The sequence below is a fragment of the Anolis carolinensis genome, chromosome 2 (genome assembly GCF_035594765.1).
Source record: "Anolis carolinensis isolate JA03-04 chromosome 2, rAnoCar3.1.pri, whole genome shotgun sequence".
NCBI lineage: Eukaryota > Metazoa > Chordata > Lepidosauria > Squamata > Dactyloidae > Anolis > Anolis carolinensis.
In genome coordinates, this window is record NC_085842.1 from 116,508,219 (window position 1) to 116,531,173 (window position 22,955).

General features: G+C 40.4%; 1 protein-coding gene across 2 annotated transcripts in view; it reads left to right on the forward strand.

The window, feature by feature from the left end:
• The window catches only part of neurl1b (neuralized E3 ubiquitin protein ligase 1B), a 276,316-nt gene that overhangs the window by 222,239 nt on the left and 31,122 nt on the right, over positions 1 to 22,955 (forward strand). The gene's annotated exons all lie outside the window — the stretch shown is intronic.

Sequence of the window (22,955 nt, forward strand, 5' to 3'; positions counted from 1 at the left end):
AAATCAGAAACATGTGGTATACACTAAGAAAGAAGAACCTCATCTGTTTCCTTCTTGTAATTTGTATGTTGAATACATCTCACAAAAAAGCTGGTCTTCAATTCATTATCACTGAAATGTTGTTGAGGATGAGCCCTGAAAGAAGGTAGAGTACAGAACAGAGGCGGTCCAACATTAAGGCCAATTACACCGTTGCTTGTAGCGCAGACCATGCAGGGGCGCTATTGAGGCGACGGCAGCAAAAGGCCCAGCCACCCGTCCGTGTGGCCACCCTCTTGTTCCCCCTCGCTGTCGCCCGCCGCCCGCCCGTCAATGGGCCTGTGCGTGTGCTTGAGCAAGGAAGCCTCCGATGTGTCACGTGAGACTCAGAGGGCGGAGGGAAAGGGTCCTCGGGCTCCCATTCCTCCAGCCCGCGGAGCCTGTTCTCGCCGCTGGCCTGCGCACCCCTGCCTCCTCCTCCCAAGCCTGCGGCCTTTCGCCGGCCTTGCCGGCCGCTCGCCTGGCCGCGATGCCTGCCCCCGCCTGACCGGTGCCTGCCCCCACCTGGCCACAATGCCTGCTTCACCACCACCTTCGCCTTCCCCTTCCGCCCCGAAGGCAGAATGGCGCCGCTGGACCATGGTGCACTTCTCTGTCCTCTCCAAGGCAAGGAAGGAGGGAGGCAGGGGAGCCAAGCCAGCAAGCAGTAGCAGCAGCAGCAGCCCCCTCCTCTGCCTCCTCCTCCTCCTCCTCCTCCTCCTCCTCGGCTGGGGCGAAGGCCAGGTGAGAGGCAGGGGCCCTTCCTGCAGGCTTGAGGGACTCCTCCCTCCCTCCCTCCCTCCCTCCCTCCCTCCCTCCCTCCCTCCTTCCTTCCTTCCTTCCTTCCTTCCTTCCTTCCTTTGTCCCTTTTCTTTCTTTCTTTTCCTCTTTCTTTCCTTCCTTCTTTCCTCATCTCCTTTCTGCTGCCTCCCTCCCGCAGCTTAATTTATTTAATTAATTAATTATTAATATTAATTATATTTATATTTATTAATAATATATTTATTATTATATTATATATTAATATATTATATAATATAATGTATAAATAATTATATTTATTAATAATTAAATAAATAAATAAATTTATTTGTTTAATAATAGTAATACCCCTTATCCTTATTTAATGTGATAATAATAAATGTATTACCTGTCTCTCCTTATCTAGCCTAATAATAATAATAACAACAACAATACATTTATTACCCATCTCTTCATAACTAGGAGGAGGAGGAGGATAAATTTATTGTGTTGTCAAAGGCTTTCATGGCCAGAATCACTGGGTTGCTGTGAATTTTCCAGGCTGTATGGCTATGTTCCAGAAGCATTCCCTACTTTTTCCCTGGGGTAATCCTTTGTTGGGAGGTGTTAGCTGGCCCTGATTGAGGATTCCCTGGCACCCTCCCTCTTCTCTCTCCCTCCCTCCTCCTCTCCCTTCCTGCCCTTCCTTCTTCCTTTTCTCCTCCTATGCTTCACTCCTTCCTTCCTTCGTCCCTTCTTTCTTTCCTCCTTCTTTTCTTCCTCCCTTCTTTCCTGCCTCCCTTCCTCCTTCCTCATCTCCTTTCTACTGCACCAACATACATTGGCCATTTTCCCAGTCACTGGTGGGTTTATGGCTATGTTCCATAAGCATTCCCTCCTGGCATTTTGCCTGCATCTATGGCAGACATCCTCAGAGGTTGTGAGGTCTCTTGGAAACTAGACAAGTGGGGTTTATCTATCTGCAGAAGGTCCAGGGTGGGAGAAACAAAGAACTCTTATCTGTTGGAGGCAGGTGTGAATGTTGTAATTGGCCACCTTGATTAGCATTAAATAGCCTTGCAGCTTCAAAGCCTGGCTGCTTTCTGCCTGGGGTAATCCTTTGTTGGGAGGTGTTAGCTGGCCCTGATTGTTTCCTGCCTGGAATTTCTCTGTTTTTTGAGTGGTGTTATTTATTTACTGTCCTGATTTTAGAGTTTTTAAAATACTGACGTTTCACCCACATCTACTAAGTTTGTCCCCACTTCAAGTAAGTCACCCCAGCCTTGCCATCAGTGTTGTCAGAGGTTAAGAAGAAGGTCTGCTCATCATTCTCATGCTCAGCAGAGGACAAGGACCATAGTTATGCTGAGCATATTCTCCAAAATGCCAAAGCCTAGTTACTGTTAGCCCTATTCAAGCTTCTATCTGAGTAAGAAGGCTAAAACTACCCTATTTACATCAATCTCAGACACACCTTTTTTGTCTAAATGACTATGCCAAAATTGAGGTGCACATTACATTTGTGTAATACGGTAAAAACAAGTGGGTTGCTGTGAGCTTTCTGGGCTGTATGGCCATGTTCCAGAAGCATTCTCTCCTGACGTTTTGCCCACATCTATGGCAGGCATCTTCCGAGGTTGAGGTCTGTTGGAGACTGGGGAAGAACCTACAGCCCGAAAACCTACAGCAATCCAAAAAATACACTGCTTTCTCAAAATGTTAATCCCCCCATTAGTGTTTCTTTTTATTGACTCTTGTTTTCTAAAGTTTTAGTTTGTATTTATTTTACTCTTGGTAACTGAGAATTATATATACATCTTAGGACCGAAGTACCCCAAAAGTACCAACTCCCATCTGATTTTGGGAACTAAGCAGAGTCAGCTATCGTTAGTACAGTAGAGTCTTGCTTATCCAACCTTCACTTATCCAATGTTCTGGATTATCTAACGCAGTTGGCCTCCAGCCTGGATCCACAGCTATTTCTTTAGACAGCAAGGGCTGAAGTTTTTACGGATTTAACTTCTGACAAGGTCCTTAGTAAAGGTAAAGGTTTTCCCCTGACATTAAGTCCAGTCATGTCAGACTCTAGGGGTTGGTGCTCACCTCCATTTCTAAGCTGAAGAGCGCCGTTACCTTCCCACCGGAGCGGTACCTATTGCTCTACTCACATTGGCATGATTTCGAACTGCTAGGTTGGCAGGAGCTAGAGCTAACAGCGGCTGTTCCTGCCGCTCAGGTGGATTGAACCTGGGACCTTTCGGTCTCCAGCTCAGTGCTTTAACGCACTTCGCCACCGGGGCTCCAACAAGGTTCTTACTGCAAGTTTATTTTATGCAATTCTATATTTGCAGTCAATTTGTTAGTAGCCAATGTTTTTGTAGTCAATGTTTTCAATACATTGCAATGTTTGGTACTAAATTCATAAATATAGTAATTCCTACATAACATTACCATGTATTGAACTGCTTTTTCTGCCGATTTGTTGTAAAACATGATGTTTTGGTGCTTAATTTGTAAAACCATAATGTAATTTGATGTTTAATAGGCTTTTCCTTAATCCCTCCTTATTATCCAACATTTTCGCTTATCCAACACTTTTATTTTTCAGTGATTGGTTTTGGGGGGGGCACCAAAATTTCTGTTCACCTACACTTGAAAATTACCTTGGACCTGCTCTGGTACAGAAGGTTGTAAGAACCCCAAGTATGTAAATACTTTCAGAAACTGGTTTTATATTATCTGCTCTGGTTCTTGTTGAACTGATGTGTGTTACGGTGAGCCCTTGGTCTGAAATTGTATTCCAACTCATTCATCTGTTCTGATACTGTTCTTATTCTAAAGGTACTTTTAGATAATGATTTATCTTCTGTCTTGATCCAGAAGATGAAATTATTTGTTTTGAATTTTGGTGTGGATTTGGTTGTTCTTCCTGGGAAACTTCGTCCTTGCTCCCCCCCCCCCCCCCCCCCGCTCGCCTGCCCACCCTTCCATGTCCTGGTAGCTCATCAGATCGCTGATACCTGTTTTTTGGGAGTAGGTAAGATCCATGGATTAAATACATGCCCTTGTTATAGATACCCGGCTAAATAATTTCTCACAGTTACTTCCATTGTCTGAAGCTACATGCTTCTTTGATTTGGTCATGGAATTTATATATTTATTCCTTCGTCCTGCTTCTTTTTTCCGGGAGTATGCAGATGTTGTTTTTATTGTATGTCTGCAAAGAGCAGAGTCTCCTAAATCGTTGTCCTCCTTCAGTTTCAGTGTTGCAATCTCTGTCTCAGGGAAGGTCTGCAAGAAGGCAGCTTCCTCCACTTTCAGACTCTTGTTGTCTACTGTGTGCATTTATTGACATTGGCTCCTGCCTGTAAATGAAAACAAAACCCTTGTTTTTGTTAAGGTGCTAACAAGATTCCTTATTAGATCCTATAGTTACAGAAGACTACCTTTTTGCTGCAGTATTTTTGGGTTTTATTTATTTATCTGAAAATGATAAAAATGCTCCATTTATTATTTATCTAGCTACCTTCTGTGACACTGATGAGTTCACAGTTGTATTGTAAAATCTGGGGTTACTTTCTCCTCCTGCCCCAAATAGTTACAAGAAATGCATACTGTATGTATGCTGCCTACATCTTGAGAGTGATCCCACCATAATCTCCAGGAAGAATATTTTCCGTTGTCTCTCTGCTTTTTTGGAAAGTTGTTTTATTACTTCTGTCTTTTGAGTTCCTGGTAAATGTTAACACTGCTTACCCTGCTTGACAAGTCAGAGATTAATGAAAAAATACCCAAAGTTTTAAACTAAGAAGGCAGGCAGAGTGAAGTAATTCTACCCATGTTTATCTTCTTTCTCTCAGTTAAAACAATGTGGTTACGAGGCTGGGATTTTTTTTTTAAAAAAAAAGTTTATGTGATTTATCTCTGTTTTGCAAGGAGGCCCCAACTTTAATCTCAATCAGTTCTCTGACCTGCATGAAATAAATAAGGAATTACCCTTGATCTTCTTCTGTGCAGGCCTTTTGCTTTGCTGGTGAAAGCATGGCGTCTTGTGCTTGGTGTGTTAACATGGTGCAAAAGGGTGATTCAAAGGTTGGCAGGACCAAGAAGAAGCTATTTTACATTTTTCAGTAGGTATGATCGAAGAATTACTATTTCACTCTCAAGGCCCTTCCACACAGCCATATAACTGTCAGAACCCTGGCAGCAGGGCACCAATAACCTTACACAGAGGCCAGTCTCTATCTAATATCTTTATTAAAGAAATATATAAAATCAATAAAAACAAGTGAAGAATATAGTTCAGAAGCAGACCTTTCAAATGAGGTCAAATATAGTCCAAAAATGTATTGTCCAATAAATGATATTAGAGTTCAAAGTTTTAATCCACTTGACCGAAACACACACTTTGCCAAGCAATAGTGTGGGGAAATAGCAGAGTCCTAGAGTCCAATGAAGCTTGACAACAAGGCTGGAAATAAACTTGATTCTTGACTAGATCCGTGACTGGAGACAAGGCAAAACATGAAGCATGAAGCAGGGTTCGTGGTAAAACCGCGAGGCAGGGCAAGGCTTGAAGCTTGATCCGGGAAGCAAGGAACTGGGATTACGAAGTCCACACACGATCTCTCTCCTGAAGCTGATCAATTGACTCCGCAAAGAATCCCTCGCGCCAAACACCTATATTGGGTCTCGTTTTCCCGCCAACAGAACCCTTTCCCTAGAGAACGAGAAGCGAAACCCAACTCTGTCCAGATGTGTGACTCCTTAGAATTTCCCAAGGGAAGCAGGCCTAATCAGCCATTTGTTTGGCAGCGATGCGTAAACTCCTCCGTTGAGCTTCTCTGACTCCCCTTTCTCTGGAATAAGATTCTTTCCTGGGAAACGGAGGGGAGTTCTGCCCAAGGCCTGTTTGGCTGAATTCTTGAGGGCAAACATCAACATCCTGCAGGTGAAGGGACTCCGGCTCTTGCTGAACCGGCGAAAACCCCATGTTTTCCTCTTCGTCTGCCACAATAGTACTAGGAACAGGACTACAAGGCCCATGAGTCCTCACAATAACCCAGAATATCAAGGAAGAAAATCCCACAATATCTGCTTTGATCTGGGTTATCTGAGTCCACACTGCCATATATTCCAGTTCAAAGCAGAAAATGTATTTTATTCAGCTGTGTGAAAGGGGCCTCACTGGCAAAGAGGAGAAATTGGGGACAAGGAGAGATCAGAGCTAAGAAAAATACGTGTTTTGGTCTCCAGCTTCTAGTGCCTATGTTGGTCAAAGGATTCTAGAAATTGCATTCCCGAAAAGTAATTTTTCTAAGTTCTGGGAAAGGCATGAGATTAGAAATTTGCTAGCTGAGTAGATAGTTGTCTCATGTTATTTAACTTTGTCATAAAAGGTCTGTGGAATGGCCTGTTTGTTAAATGTAATCTTAGACATACTTGCTTATTGCCAACATAGCCTGTTTTTAATATTTGTACAAGCCAATCAAGACATTTTTGGGTTGCTGTTGCTGTTGATTACCTTTCAGTCGTAGGGCTCCAATCCTAATGATCAAAGCAGCGGAGAAGTTCCTGTGCTTGGACCTTTCTTGTTGGCTTGAGAATATGGAGGGATAGGTAGATGAAGCCCACTGTAAATGGAAAGGAGACCGCAAAAGTCCTGAAATGAGCCACCCACACAAGTTTGAATGTTACAACTTTATTTGCTCCCATTTTTCACCCAACACACATGTTCACACCCTTGTGCCTATTCAATTAATCCTAAATAATTTCCAAACTTTAGTTCTGTTCTGAATCCCACCAGTATGGATTACACTCCTTTCATTGAATGAAAGCATTAAAAATTCTTGTCTCACCCTCCTTGTAATAGATCCTAAGAACTAACCCCTGCATACAAAAGTATTTTAATAGTTCCATGTGGGTGATCAAAGAGAAAGAATTCTCTCTCTTTCTCAATATCCCCACCCCCTCTCCCTCTCTCTCTATAAAACCCCATCAAAAGTTTCTGCTGCCTAATCTAGGTGAGTTTTTTCTTCATACCAATTTGTTGTATAACTACAATCAGTTAAGAAATCATACGTTCCAATTAGTTACAGCATTAACTGTGTTTAATATTAAATAGGCGTTAATTGGAGGTTGAGTGTTCTTGGCCTGCAACTTCTGACATCCCTTGCCATTGATTATAAACCAGTGGTTCCCAACCTTTGGTTCTCCCAAGTGCTTTGGACATCAGCTCCCAGATATCTGAGCCAGTTTACCAGTGTTTAGGAATTGTGGGAGCTAAAGTTGAAACACCTGGAGGACCAAAGGTTGGGAACTACTGTTATAAACTCTACACGGAGAAAATGTGAATTGCAGCTCAGCAAAATGTGGAAGACAATTCCTCTCCTATTCCTGTGCTAAAGAACCCGAAGACTTCTTGCATGTAAAACAGGTGCTCTATCACTGAGCCATGACTCTCTCAGAGGTGAAGGAAGGAAAAAATGAAGCTGTTGGATGTTATCTTTGACAAACACATTTGCCAGTATCAGCAATGCAGAAATTTTACATTTATACACCAAATCTAGAAATAAATTCCATTAGACATGTATGGAGATAGGGATACCAATTATTCCTCAGTAGTGATATTTAAGCCTGTTGTTGTTTACAATTTTATTTTGACTTACAATGATCTTATGAGTGAGAGACATCCAAGAGCCCAGCTAATTCATAGTTTGGCTCGGGTCTTGCAAAAGCAAGGACATGGCTTCTGTGATTGATTTAGTTCATCTTTCTCTTTTCCAACAGCCTCCATTTTTCCCAGCATGATCCTTCTTCCCTTTGAGTTGTGTCCTCTCATTATATGTCTAAAATATGATAGCTTCATTTTATTGATTCTTTCTTCTTCTTCTAGTAAGAGTTTAAGCTTGATTTCCTTTCCATCCCATTCATTTCTCTTTTTGGCAGCCCATGCTATCATTAGAACTCCTCCCCAACACCACATTTCAAATGTGCTGATTTTCTTCACTGTCCAGCTTTCATAACCATACATAGACATTGGAACTACGATAGCGTGGATTATTCTAACTTTGGAATCAATGATACATCTTTACAGTTTGTATATACTAAATGTATATACTGCACACACTGCATATACTGACTAAAAGCTTTACAGTTGTCGGTCAGAAATTTTTGTTATTGTTGAGGCTTTCACAACATTTGGGGAATGACGTCAATGAAATATGCCACAAGAACATTTCTTAGCCTCTGAAGTATATTCTGTTCCTTACATTTTCCTGTGCCTCTTGGGGAGATTGCCAGTTTCTCCCACATATCTTCTGTTCCGCTGCATCATTGAGCCTTGTAAATGCTTATCAAAGCTGTTGGTCTTTGAGGACAGTTTTATTAGGTTCTTGAGCAGTAAAGATAACTGTGCCCATAACTTTTAAAAATGAAGTGGCTGATTACTGCACTTAAGTCCTCAAATTACTTTCTCTAGAGAAGACACTTTGAGTGACTTGTTTGGAAGGAAGTGTCTTGAGGATTATAGGCAAAAGTATGCTAAGAATGGCACCTTTTCACACCGTCTGCAGCTGATCTTCCCACAAGGGTGGGAAGCCGTCTGTACTGCATCTTGTGATCTGTCACTTTGCACTCTTCTTTCATATTGTCCTGTTTTTTTAAAAGAACAATCTTGAAACTTGAAAACAAGTGCTAATTTCTTTCTTGAAGAAAAATCTACATTCTCTCCTAGCCTGGCAACTTATCCAGTCCCCATCTTTTATCTACAGTTCTCTTTTCTTCCTTGTTTTCATTTAATTAAGAGAGAAAATGTTGCACCTTTGCATCCATTAGCCTGGTTTCCTTTGTTTAATTTCTCTCAATATAAGACAGGGACCCCTTCATACTTTACCAAAGTGCTGTGTTTTCCTCCCATACTACTGCAATAATATTTGGAAGGCCAGAAAAAAATACTTTCCCATCTCATCAGAGAGCCCTTCAGCCTTCTTGATGACTGAAGATACACTGCCCATGCCATAGTCTGACCTAAAATACATTGAGCTTTTATTACCTTTCCAAACATTTCTGAAAGGCCCAAAGACACTCACAAGTTCTATTTCCTATTTCCTGCTTCCCTCAGCATGAAAACAGAGAACCTAGCTTTGGGGGCTAAGTGGAGGTAGTAGAGGCAAAAGCAAATGTTTCCTTGCCCTTCCAAGGACATCGATCCCCAGCAGAAAGATAGGTATTCTAAGGTGTAGTCCCAGTCCATGACAAGGAAGGATACTCTGCTGGAGGTTTGGTGTCAGGGCTGGTAGGAGTGGCCTGTAGTCTCAAGTTGAGCACAACTGTTCTCGCCAGGATATAAGTACTTCTGTGCTCACCCTCAATTTCTCAGACAAGAATATTCATTTATGTGATTTTTCCCCTTCTCAGATGCTTATAATTTTCCTATTGACTGCACTCAGGAGAGATGAATGCACGTGACTGTCTTTACCTCATTTGCTTTCAACATCTACTGTAGTGATAGTGAAAGGAACTATGGAGAAATTACTTCCAGACCCCTGCTACAACCAATATGGGGAAGCTCAGATTTTGGCTGGTGTATGGTTCTATCTCAAGGCCATAATTAATCCTGTCTGGAGACTCTTGTACCCTTAGAAGCAGCCAGGTTTTAAGTATCCTGTAATTGTAGAATACAACCAACATGTATTTCTTTACAAATATTTGATCAAATATACAAGGTAGAAGCACAAAGAGAAATAGAGACTAATAAGTAATACGTGTTTTACTGGTTACTCCATAACAACTGTGCCATCAATGTGTCCCAAGTTTCATTGCTGTTTCTGTTCTACAAACATTGTTACTAATCTTGTCATTGATTCCTTCTTTATAATAGAAATACTTACTGTCAGAACCTATTTCACTAGAGCAGGTACTTATGTGTTAATGTATAGGTGGCACTTTTGAGAAACCTGGAAATCTCCACCTTCCATTGCAGCTGATGCCATGTAGCCAGCCATAAAGACAGGTGTCATATAAATGGATTGATAGCCGCTGCTCTTTCCAAGCTGCCACCATCTTTATTCCATATCGTGTTGTCTTTACCATTGTGCTTGCATATACTTTCAGAACTATTCATTGTACCTAGACTTGCAACTTAGGAAGCTTTATAGTGAAATCTTATTAGTGTCTACTCAGAAGTAAGTACATCTATAGGACTCTAGATCTGAAATCCTTGTGGAAACCAAAGACAACTACCACTTACTTCATCAGTTATTCATTCAGTGAGGTTGTGCAAGAAGGAAGGAAATCTTTTTATGCAGGCTCAAGTGGTACAGCAGCTACACTGGTTTGATGTTCAGACCCAATTCCAAACCTGCGAGTGGCATACTGGGTCATCTTTGCATGACAGCAGAGCTATGCTAATGGAACTTTCTGATCCACTGGCTCTGAAGAAGATTTGTACCATAGTGAGCTTCTCTTTAGGTTGTTTAATTCTTAACTGATCCACAAGCCTGTGTGCATGTCTGTGCCTTCCAGTTGCCTGTCAACTTATAGTGACCCCATGAATTTCATAGTTACCTTAAGCAAAGAGGTGGTTTTGCTAGTTCTGTCCTTTGAAATGTAGTCTACGTCACTCAACTTTTGTTGGCAGTCTCCCATCCAAGTTCTCAGTAAAGCTGAACTTGTATAACTTGTAAGATGAGACAGGATCCTGGTGTCTTTAGATTATGTAGGCCATGGCCTATAACATACCTGTGATGTATTCAGTTTGGGATTGTAATATATGCATTTTCTTTCTCTTTTATTGATGTTCTATTATTAAAGATGTCTTCCCTTTTTAGCTCTCTACATTTTAAAACTTTCTCCAAAATATACCATTTTGTATTTTTAAGGGAAATGCTTTCTAAGTGATCCATCAGTCTGCAAATGCCTGATTTTCCCCCTGGAGGTGTCATGTTTGCTTTAAGTTGTGTGGGGGGGGGGGGGGAATGTGATTCTTATAAAAGCTGTCTTGCTCTACTGTATGTGGGGGTTTTAAATGAAAAGATTTTCTTACTTTCATGTCTGTGAGGAGTCATCAGTGTTTGCTCATCTGTCAAATAGGTTTCTGAAAAGTGAATTTACAGATGAATGGAATGTAGCAAGACTTACTTCTGCCTTGTTTTCTAATTTGAATCAAATTACATGGAGTTAATTTGAATAAGTTTATTTTCACAGTAATTTAAAACTTTAAACAATTAGTATAGTAATCTGGAAATCATAGATCATGGGGTTTTCTTGAAAAAAAATGTTCATCTTTGACATCTTGAGGTTGAAAGAGCCTGACTTGCCCAAGGTCGCCCAGTGGGTGCATCTGAGTTAGTAGGGATTAATTTAAGCCCCACTTATATCAATAGGTCTGCTCTAAATATTACTAGTTCCAGACCATTACAGTTACCTCACAGATATTATTGGAAATTGCCTTTTTCTGGGATTGTTGATTTCCACATCAGCTGTAGTATCTAGGTACGTTTACTCAGCACAGCTGTCTGGAGAGTTTCCATATTAATTACAGACAGGGCTTCTGAAGGAACTCCACATGCATTAGGAGCGGTTGGATGTTGTCCCCGTACATTACCTCTGCACTGAGAATTAACAGTCTGGTAGAGTCATGCATATAGATATTCTCCTGCTGTTCCTTCCCTTTCTTCCTCTTTTATGCCACAAAATCTTCAGTCTAACATTATGCTTTAACACCTTGAGGTTGAGTGGCAGAAGGAACAGGAAGGAAAAGAAATAATGGAAGGCTTAGGGTCAGACAAGTTTCAAACGATCAAGAAAAATTATTAACATCTGAGAAAATAAATCTCCTATTGTGTATTTGTGTTTATAGCAGCTGGAATGTATCTGAAATACTTGCTAAAGTAAATGTTTCCAGCCTCAAAATACAAGTTATAGCTTAGTCAGTTTGTTGAAGCAAGCACACCTGCTTGGCACCAAATTAAGGTTAAACTGTTAGGCCTTCCTTTGAAGCTCTTATGAAGAGGCTAAAGGTGCTAGACCAGAGTGTGAACAACTGGCTAGCGCTGCTACAAATGTCATCTTGTATTTGAATCTTCTTGGCTGTTTTCCCAACTGGCTAAACTTTGACAGTATACAGAGCTGTGTTGTGTGCCTTTTGAATTGGGAGGCAGAGGCAATGACAGATCTCATTAAACCTAGCAAATCTTAGCATTTATAAGTGTCTGTTGTAAAGCAGGACTGGGCAAACTGCCCCCTCGCCCCCCCCCCCCCCCCCCGCCCAGATGTGGTTGGACTGCCAGCATTCTGCACCATTTCTTAAGTTGGAAATCATGATACTCTCTCAATCGCTGGAACTTGCAGCTCAACAACAGCAGAAAGGCAACACAATTCCCATTGTCTATGGATTTAGCAATAACTTTGGAGGTGCTGCCTCCTGTCATTGGTCAATGTTAGTTTTAATGCTGTCTCAAAGACTAATTGAATATATTTTGCAAGATGAACAACTATTCCTGAGTCAGCATAATGGGTGTGTTGGTATTGTATTGTCCTTGAAGCAAACTTTGGATGTCACAGATGCATGCAAAATTAAGTGCAAACCCGAAGCACCTCAGAATGGCTATGCAGACAAGGCCTGTGTCAAGGGAGTTGTGATTCTTCTCTTCCTGAGATCGATCTAAGTTCTTCATCAGTTTGTTTTAAAAGCCCTGACACATTTTGTCTGAACAGCATAAATGTTTGTCGGCAGTTCATGCTTTGTTTTATTAACTTTGAGAGAGGGAACAGCCGAGATCTCACGTCCCAGAGGTGCAACAGCTGTGCGCTATTGCCTAACAACCTTCCTCTGAAAATTGGCAGTTTCCACAAAGAACGCCTTTCCTTCGGGCAGTTGTCTTTAGCCTCTTATATGGGTAAAATGTATTTCAGAAGATACTATGCTGTGTTTGATTGATGTGTACTAAGACTAGCTGACACCTAAAACAACCAGCTGATGTGTAGTAGTATAGTTTACCTTGACACTTTCCTGTTCATGAATGCATGTAAAATCACACATGATCCCATATGTGTGAGGCCCATTTCAAGTAAGGAGTGTTGTGTCAGCAAAAGCAAAGAGTCCACCTTACTCTTTGTTTTGTACATTGTTATTAGACATTGAATTTTTGCCTATTTATTGTAAGCCGCCTTGAGTCCCCTCGGGGAGAAAGGTGGGGTAAAAGTGATGCAAATAAATAAATAAATCATCAACATCATCAAAAGCAGTGCTTTGACCTTCAGAGTCTTAACTTCTTCAGGCTTTCTCCTCATATGATGCCATTAACAACATGTCACTTGGAAATAAAACCTATGAAGTCAGGCCCTTGGATGCTCAGAAGCACCAATGGAAATGACTATATGACTCACACCTGCCCTTAGCCTCTCTGAAAACTCAAGGAGTGTTTTTGAATAAAGTGGATTATTTGCAAGAAAAACTCTTGCAAAACTGACATTTCAAAAAAAAAACCCATAGGAATCTTTTCCCCTCACCTGATTTTTTTGATTCCTGATCTTTAAGAGAAGGTTTCAACTTCAATGGAGAGGAGTTGCTGAGGGCAAAGAAGCTGTGAAAGTCAATTTCTGTTGACCAGTTCCCAGGATCCGTTGCACATTGATAATCAGCATTTGAGTGGTAATTCTGAATGCAAACATGGAAAGAAAATGACTATAATCCAACCAAGCAAAAAAGAAGTCCTTGATTATTAGTCCTTTCAAAGATATTAAATATGCAGTGTATATATTTAATATATATATATGCACACTTTACCTATCTCAAATTGCTCAGGATTAAGAGTAGCTCGGTTACTAAAGTACAGAGACTTATCTAGTTTCACGCCCCCCGCCCCCGCCCCCGCCCAAAAAACCCAAAGATAACAGTTGGGCTTCAAACTTTTCAAGAAGCAGCTTTCACCCTTGCATTTTACTAATAGTGATTTTTTTTGTTCATTCTGAGTTTTCTTAGATATGTGCCCCCATCTTCACCTCCCAATTTTTGGCACTAGCAGAGTTTCATCCAGTTTCTGAAAATAAATGGACATATCACACCTCAAATGTTGAATTTTTAAAGTTATTTAGAAGGAAGATTCTAAGGCTGCAGTACTGTGAATGCTTGAAAAGAAATGCATTCAAAGGCATTGTGGCTTTCCAAGTAATTATGCCTAGACATGTGCTGTGAAAAACCTATTTCACCCAGCAAGTATGGTGGGCAATTGGTCACTCTCTGTGATTCCTATCAGTCTTAGCCAGCATGGCCAGTTGTGAGGGGTGATGAGAGATACAATCAAATAATGTTTTGAGGGCCAGAAGTTGTCTGCTCTGGGTTTCCTTCATCCACATCTTGATCTACTCTGATGTAAGGCCCTTCTAGACAGGGTCAAATACTGGGAGGAAATACCCCCCCCCCCCTCCAAACTTCATGACACATTATTTTGATGTGTCAGGAGCTTTTGTGGGGCCTAAGCATGCAGCCAGCCCCCCCCCCCCATAAGTTTTGAGGAAAGGGGGTCTGAGATGGGAGGGTGGGTGTGCCATCCCACTCCTTTGGGCTCTTAAAGCCTGAAGAACTGGGAAATCAATGGGGATTGACCTCAGGGATTGCAGAAGGCCAGTCCCAGGAGTCAATGCCCACAGGCCCACACCCGGAAAGATCTGGACCTTTCAGTAAAGTCCAGATCTTTTCATGTTTTTTATTAATCCAGAATAAATTGGATTTACTCCGGATTAGTCCAGGTTTACCTGAGGCATTGTTTGGATGCCTCAGGTAACCCTGTAATCCATCATGGGATTGTGGAAGGGCCCTAAGTTATGTTTGGGGTAGGAAACTCCAAAGGGGATCTGTATCTCCTATAGCAAGGGAAACAAAGGAACTAGTTTGCACCTGGAATGAGAAACTTCTTGGGGTTTAGACGTTTGTGAATTAAAGACCATTTCATCAGCTATGCATTTAAAGAATGCATCAAGAGGGACAGCACTTTCATTTCCAATAGACATTTTTGTGTTCAATAGTTCCTTCTTTGCAATGCCATATTCCATGTATAGGAGCCCTGGTAGCGGAGTGCATTAAAGCACTGAGCTGGAGACCGAAAGGTCCCAGGTTCAAACCCCGGAAGCGGCGTGAGCGGCCGCTGTTTGCTCCAGCTCCTGCCAACCTAGCAGTTCGAAAACATGCCAATGTGAGTAGATCAACAGGTACCGCTCTGGCGGGAAAGTAACGGTGCTCCATGCAGTCATGCCGGCCACATGACCTTGGAGGTGCCTACGGACAACGCCGGCTCTTCGGCTTAGAAATGGAGATGAGCACCAACTCCCAGAGTCAGACATGACTGGACTTAACGTCAGGGGAAAACCTTTACCTTTAAACAATCCATGTATACCGTATAGCATGTATATTGTATTGTTACTTTGTGAGTAGAGTGACTTGGTCTGAAGAGTATGATCCATTGTGTCTTTTGCAAAGTGATTTTTTAAATTATGAATTGAATTATGCTTGTTAAACTAAATCTGAACTTTGTTCTGAATTCTCCAAACCTTAAAAATGTTCCAGGAAAATAATTTCTTTCTGAACTACTAAGTGCCTTGGTATGATAAAGATGGTATGTTGCTAAGATATTGGACATGGTTATCTTGATCTTTTGTCATTTGTATTTTATTGTTTTAATGTTGCATTTGTGGAAACCTTTTGAGAGGCATCCTGAGACCTTTGGGGTTAAAAGGCAGACAAAAATAAGATCCCCATAGTTATACCATACTATTACAGTGTTGTAATAGTTGTAACATATTTTGTAACATTCATCATAAACAAAAACTCCCTTCTCTGAGTTAACTATAAACAATTTCTGGTTTCTTTCCTGCTGCCCCACATTTGAATTTATTATATATCATTTTTGAAATGTATACTTGAGTTCCCAGTATCTGTTTAAAAATAAAATGATTATTTTATGAAGAGCAGGCCACTGATTATTTAGTTTCACCCATGCATTCTTACCCAAACATTTTCCTTCTGCTTTGCCAGAACCTTGTTTAAACCATGTATAAATAAGACGTAAAACAGCAGACCGTAATCCAGCATCACACTAGGTCCAAGGGTGTTAGAAACAAAATTGTCCAAGGAGCCTCTGTTCCATTATGGAATTTGTGACGGTTCTCCAGGAAGAAGTCCTGCACATATGCCTTTGTTGAGTCTACTGCTAATTTGATTGCCCATCTTGCCTACGTGAATTGAAACAGTCCTATGATTTACCTCTCTTTTAAAGTCAAAACTGCATCTGTTCTTGGTAACTGGTTTGCTGTTAGTATAAAGGAAACAGTTGCTCTTGGTATAAAATAAGTATAATGACCCTGCTTAGTAGTGCCTGGATAAAAGACAGTTTGGGCTCTTGTAATCAGAAAGAGGCTTGCCAAGTGGGACGGTAGCACTTTTTGCTCCCAGTTATTTGATCATGAAATTATACTCAGCCTTTCCCAGCCCAGGACACTCCAATTTGATAGCCTGCAGCTCCCATCACATGGACCCATGTGTAGTCCAACGCCTCTGGAAGGCCCCTAAAAACAGTAGAATGACTGTTATTGACCTATCTCTATATACTGAAGCCATTTGCATATTTGTTTAGAAGTCTGTATCAGATCTATAGATAGATAGATAGATAGATAGATAGATAGATAGATAGATAGATAGGTTCTGTTGGTCCATGAATCCCTATTGTCCCATGAGGCACCAGCTGCTCATGTGGAGAGAATTTCTAGGAACAGATGGTGAACCGTGACAATAATATGGCACAAATATGGTATCTTTCGGTTGCACACAGAAAAAATAGTATATTACTTGAGTAAGATTACAGTAGGTATTTTACATTAGCTACTTAATTAAGTAACCTTGCCTGGCCTGACATCCAAACCAGATAGAAACATAATTCATCCATGCTCTGATTTCTACAGAATGGATATTTCTTCCTATACAGCTGGTGCCTGGTAAAGTGGGTTGGTTATCTAGCTGCAACTTTTGTATACACAATTGTAACACTTGCACAATCCCCCCCCCCCCCCCCCCAAAAAAAAACCTTATTTTTCTGGGTATCAACGTGTGAAGAGAAGGAGATCTATTTTGTCAGATTTCGGAACATGAGTAACTGAGTTTTCTGTCAGATTTGGGGAGGGTCAGGCCAGGAGAGGTTACATAAGTATTCTTCAGTAGCTGATATGGAATACTGGCCTACAGTGCGGTTTTAATGTCTAAGGGTCTTTAGCCTTATCCTTGTATCAGTTTCATGAAGTGGATCACTAGTCTTCCTTTTTTTAATAGATGGGAATTGAAATTGAGATTAGTGATACAATTACACACACACACACACACAAAGTTTAATATTTTTGATCCATTACAAAATCTCTCCAGCAAACCACTGAACATTCTAATCACCTTGGTAGGTGCTTAGGAAAAAAAATGTTTATTGATGTTAGAAATATCTTAAGCAGGAAGTGAATAAATATTCTCCAACAGCAAAAATGTGCATATCAATTCCCAGCACTACATCCCTGTCATAATTTGTCACAATGTGCAAAGGGTTTCTTAGCTAGTACTTAGAAGCTGAACACACAACAATATATTGTGGCACAGAGTGATTCCTTTTAGCACTCTAATTCTGCAAATCTGCCCCTCTACAGGATATTCCAATCCCTCTCTAATGTAGATTTCATTCATAGTGGCCAGTCATGATACTGTGGCCCTTCTTAGTCCATTTTAACATTTATCTGCATATCTTGGAGTTCCCCACAACCACAAATTGACTGTGTAGAAATGGTATTATTATGGCTATATAAAGATTCACACTTGCTCTGAACTTTGAAAGAGACTATGTATATTGATGTAGTAGGTAAAGGTTTTCCCCTGACATTAACCCTAATCGTGTCTAACTCTGGGGGTTGGTGCTCACCTCCATTTCTAAGCCAAAGAGCCGACGTTGTCTGTAGACACTTCCAAGGTCATGTGGTCAGCATGACTGCGTGGAGTGCCATTACCTTCCTGCAGAAGCAGTGCCTACTGATCTACTCACATTTGCATGTTTTCGAACTGCTAGGTTGGCAGAAGCTGGGGCTAACAGTGGGAGCTCACCCCGCTCCCTGAATTTGAACTGGCGATCATTTGGTCAGCAAGTGCAGCAGCTCAGCGCTTTAACCTGCTGTGTCATCAGGGGCTTCTAGATATATTGATGTATAATATGTCAAAAATGTGAATGTCACTTTAAGGCCAGATCTTTCCTCCCAAAAGATTTTGTCTTCAAGAGCTTCCAGATTTAATTTCTGACAGTATTGAGAGAGATCAGTGAGGTTGAATGGGTGGTATGTATTAGTCCAGGATGACAAGAGGTATAAAACCCAAATAGTTCAAATCTCACTCTGCCATTAGCTCGGATGGTAGCTTTGTCCTCTTTCTCCTTATCAGGTCCTTGTCTGCAGTATAGGAATAATGCTGGCTTAATTTATCATGAATATTGCTGACTTAACTTGCAGTAGTGCTGTAAGGATTATAATTATATACACTTGGTACTGAAATGCTAAATATTCCATATTGCTTCCCCTTTACTGAAGAGTTAGAAGATGGTACTCCTAATATTTTAGATCACAAGTCCCCCAACACATCAATTAGCATGATAGATGATAAGGGAGTATGGCAGTTGTAATCCAAAATATTGGTACAGTAGAGTCTCATTTATCCAACATTCACTTATCCAACATTCTGGTTTATCCAACGCATTTTTGAAGTCAATGTTTTCAATACATCATGATATTTTGGTGCTAAATTTGTAAATACAGTAATTACTACATAGCATTACTGCGGATTGAACTACTTTTTCTGTCCAATTTGTTGTATAACATGATGTCTTGGTGCTTAATTTGTAAAATCATAACCTAATTGGTGTTTAATAGGCTTTTCCTTAATCCCTCCTTATTATCCTTATTATCCAACAAGTAGTACAGTGCAATATGAACCTTCTAGCTTTGGGCATTCATGTGTTTTGGGCTTGCTGTGTATCCTTTGTTTTTAAATTCTATCCCTCTCCCTCTTTGTCATTATTTAACAATTAGTATTTAACGTTTAATGCAGTCACCCTTTAGGTCTATAGGGGATGGAGTGGATTTCCTGCCTCCTACAAACAACAAAATTCTTTCCTTGTGCCTGCCTAGGTAGAAACATCATATCAGCATATGAAATGTTGTGCAAGCGAACACACCCTTTCCATGTCCTGCTGCAACTGAATGGTGGAACATAATGGAACGTCACAATACAATAGTGTTTGGGGTGTGGGGAGCATCATTTGAAGCGCTTGCATTTAATCTAAAATAAAATATTCTATAGATGCTTCCATGAACATGAAGCAACATAGTGCTGTTGCTGGTTTTTTTCCTTAACTATTTGCTATAACCTTAGAATGAGTTATAGTTCTGGTCTTTTGGAAATAGAGTTTTCAATTATATTAATTCACTTGGATAGAAAGTCAGAGTATAAATATTTGATCAAGTTAACATATCAATATAAAATATAGTTAATATAAAGTAATAGAAAATGTAGTGAATCTTTTGGGATGGTACTAGCTGCTGTAACTGAACTTAATAGGTACCTTTTGTAACTTTAGGAAAAATTCAGTAAAGATAGTCTTTGTGAAGAAAGGGAAAGTGATAGATTCAAGGCAACAGCAGTAAAGCATTGGAGTTTAGGCCAAGGCTGTCATGTGTTTCCGTTGTGCAATACATAGAGTAGGATTTAGTGGTTGGTAATCCTCTTCGCCTTCTTCTTCTTATGTTCCTGCAAGTCATTTCTGACTTATGGTGGCCACTCTCAGGTGTCCCTTTCACAGAATTTGTTTGGCAAAATTTCTTCAGAAGAGGTTTCCCATTGCCTTCCACTGAGGCTGAGGCTGGATCTACACTGCCCTATATCCCAGGATCTGATCCCAGATTGTCTGGTTTGAATTGGATTATGAGTCTACACTGCCAAATCTGGGATATAGGGCAGTGTAGATCCAGTCTGAGAGTGTGTGGCTTGCTCAAAGCTTAGCCATGTGGTTTCCAGGACTGAGTGGGGATTTGAAACCTCATCACCTGGTATTCTAGTCCATCACAAAACCAATACAGTACAGTGGCTCTGAATATTAATACACCACCAATCTTTAATAATGGGTACAAAAATGCTGCAATGGTTTGAGTATTGCACTATGCCTCTGGAGATGCAGGTTCAGTTTCCTGTTCCACCATGGAAAAACACTGGGTGTCCTTGGAAGAGTCACACACTGTCAGGTCCAGAAAACCTTGTGCTAGGTTCACTTTAAGGTGATTGTAAGGCAGGAACAACAAAGTCACCCTGTGGGTTTCCATGGCCTTATGGGGAATTGAACCCTCATTTCCAGAGTCTAATGCTGAAACCACTTCTCCATGCTGGCTCTATACTTACTCAAGTCCAAAGCAGACTTAGTGAACAGCTACATTTTTCTTTTCCCCCTCTAGAGTAAGTCTATAGATATTTTTTATCTCAATCTAAGGTCTGAGAGTATCCTGTGTTCTTGAGCTGGATTGGTTCTCTTGCATTAGCAATTTACATTGCAAACAGTGTGAAAGCAAACAGAAGGATCTGGTTGCTTATTATATTTGCTATGGCCTTCAGAATTAAGTCAGTTGATTTCAGTGGAACTTTTGCTGTGTCAATATATGTAACATTGTAGTATGAATGTCAAGTGACTGGTTCTGTTTTTGAAGTATTCAAATGCATATACAAAAGAAAAAGAAAGGGGGACAAAATGCATGTATTTCTTGTAGCCCTCAGAAACATTCAAATGAACTAGTACTTTTTATGAGAAAAAAGGTGGATGGGGAAAAGGCCATTTGCCAAATTTTCAGGGAGCCACGTGAGTTAACTTCCATTGGTTGAATTCAATGGTCCACAGTGTTATAATATGTATGCCAAAGATATTAATGAGTACTGTATAGTCTAGAAAGTGACAGGTAGATTTAATTGTAGTAAGATTAATTGCCTGACTCAGTGAGAGCACATTTTTCTTTGACCACAGGCTGAACGTTTTGTGTCTTTTATTTTCATATTTTCAATTCTTTGCACATGGACAAATCTTCCTGAAAGCTTTATTGTTAAAGTAAATATAAGGGGGGAAAGAGCTTTTGTGTCAAATGAGCATGATCAATTACTACAAACTGAAACAGCTTCCAAGTCTCCCATCTGTCTATTAGGTAGCTGCTTATTTTGTAGAGGGGAGGCAGATTATTCCAACAGACTAAGAAGCAGTTATGTCTTGTCTCATTTGTAGCCATCATTCTCTATCCCACTGTTTAATTTTATGAAGCTGCATGAAAGAGGGAGGCTTGCTGACCCAAACTGGTTGTCACTTTGTTCACTCTTTAAATATGAACAGTGTATATATCCTTGAGAGTTAGACCAAGAGCCAGAGTTCTCATCCAGTGACTCCAATATTAAGTGGAAAATTACAAGTGTGAATTAAGTATTGGAGATCAAATATTACAGGTTTTATATTTAATTAAAACTGAATCTGGGAGGAAAATCTGAAATCCTTAGTTGGGCACTGTTACAACTGACCAGAATGCCCAAAAAGATACCAAGTATTTAAGTTTTCTAGAACATGTCTTACAAAAGTGCATAGTACCAATATAATGCTTTTCAATATAGTGAGATCACTCTTTTAGCTATGAACTGTCAAGTGGTGTACATGTCTGTGTGATCTGATACTTTGAAGATATATTTAGAATTTGATCAGATAAGCATGTTAGCTCCATGAATTTCACATCCACTTGGTGGTTTTGCCCTAAGCCAAATTGGAAAAGATTGGTGTACAAGAGGAGCATGTTACCAAGGAAGGGCAACCAAAGAGGCACCTATGAGTCTTGGACCCTCTTGTTCATCCCTACTTACGGTAGACTGTATTTCCCCACATCACTTTGGGTTTCCAAATCAAGCCTTTGTAGGCAATGGTGAAAGTTGTTTGGCTTGCCATAAAATCCTTTTTTGTAGCTTCACATCTGGTTTAAATGATGATTGACTTGCAAGTGAGGGAGGCAAAGCTCTAGTTAAATTAAAGAATGATGTGCTAAAAGAACTTGAAACTCATAATTAATGCATATGGTTGAGGCAAAGTGAAGCTGAAATTAGAAATAAGGATCAATGTATTGGCTAAGATATAAAGGGGTATTGCCTCACAGTAAAGACACTGAAGAGCATACAGTTCCTGGTTCCCATCGTATGATCTTTCAGAGGGCCTCTGTAGTGCCTGGTGCCCATCATATGATCTTCTAGGGGGCTTCTCAACCACCAGGAATGGCTTTTAGGAAAACAAAGGGAGAGGAGAAGCCAGGAAAAACACTATTAACTGAACTAAGCTTGGACTGCTTTTTGGACTATGTCCCTTAAGATTCACTTAATTGTACTACCTTTAGTTCGAACATGCTGCATTAATTCTAACATGCTGCTGTTGATTTTAATCTCAAACTACATCAGCCTCAATTCAACCTCTCCTCAACATAGTATGAATACGATCTGCATATGGACCTACACTACACCAAACCATATATCATCACACACACCCAACCTACTATAAAGTGTCTCGTATGGCAATTTGTGCTTCAGTTATGAGGACTCCTGCTGAGAGCAGCAGGAGTCCTCCAGGGTTCTCAGGACTTCTGTAATCATTTTGCTTCTCTTGCTGGTGGAGTTTGCCAGATGCTTCTTCATTCCTTTTGCACATTTTGAATCATGTAGTACCCATATGAGGTGGTGTTGGGGCTTTATAAATAGTTGTGGGGGGGGGAAGGGGGCTCTAGGTGCTGCATGGAGAAGATAGGAATGCCAACCTTCGTAGTACCCGAAAAAGCATCTCTGCAGCATAAGGAACACATACATATATGGATTCCATGCATCTTCAGTTGATGATCCCATAAATGTAGAATACCATAATACTATATATTTTATATAATACACTATATTTTACTATTAGTTTTATGTAGCTTGTGCAGAAAATAATTGAGACCATTAGAAGAGAGTTACGGGAGGGGGAACAAATGGTATTTGCTTAAATATCCCGTAGAATCCTCTGGTTTTAATGCATCTAGTTTTGATCCTTTTCTAAGTAATTAGGTCTTTCCCACAATGTGAGAAAAATATT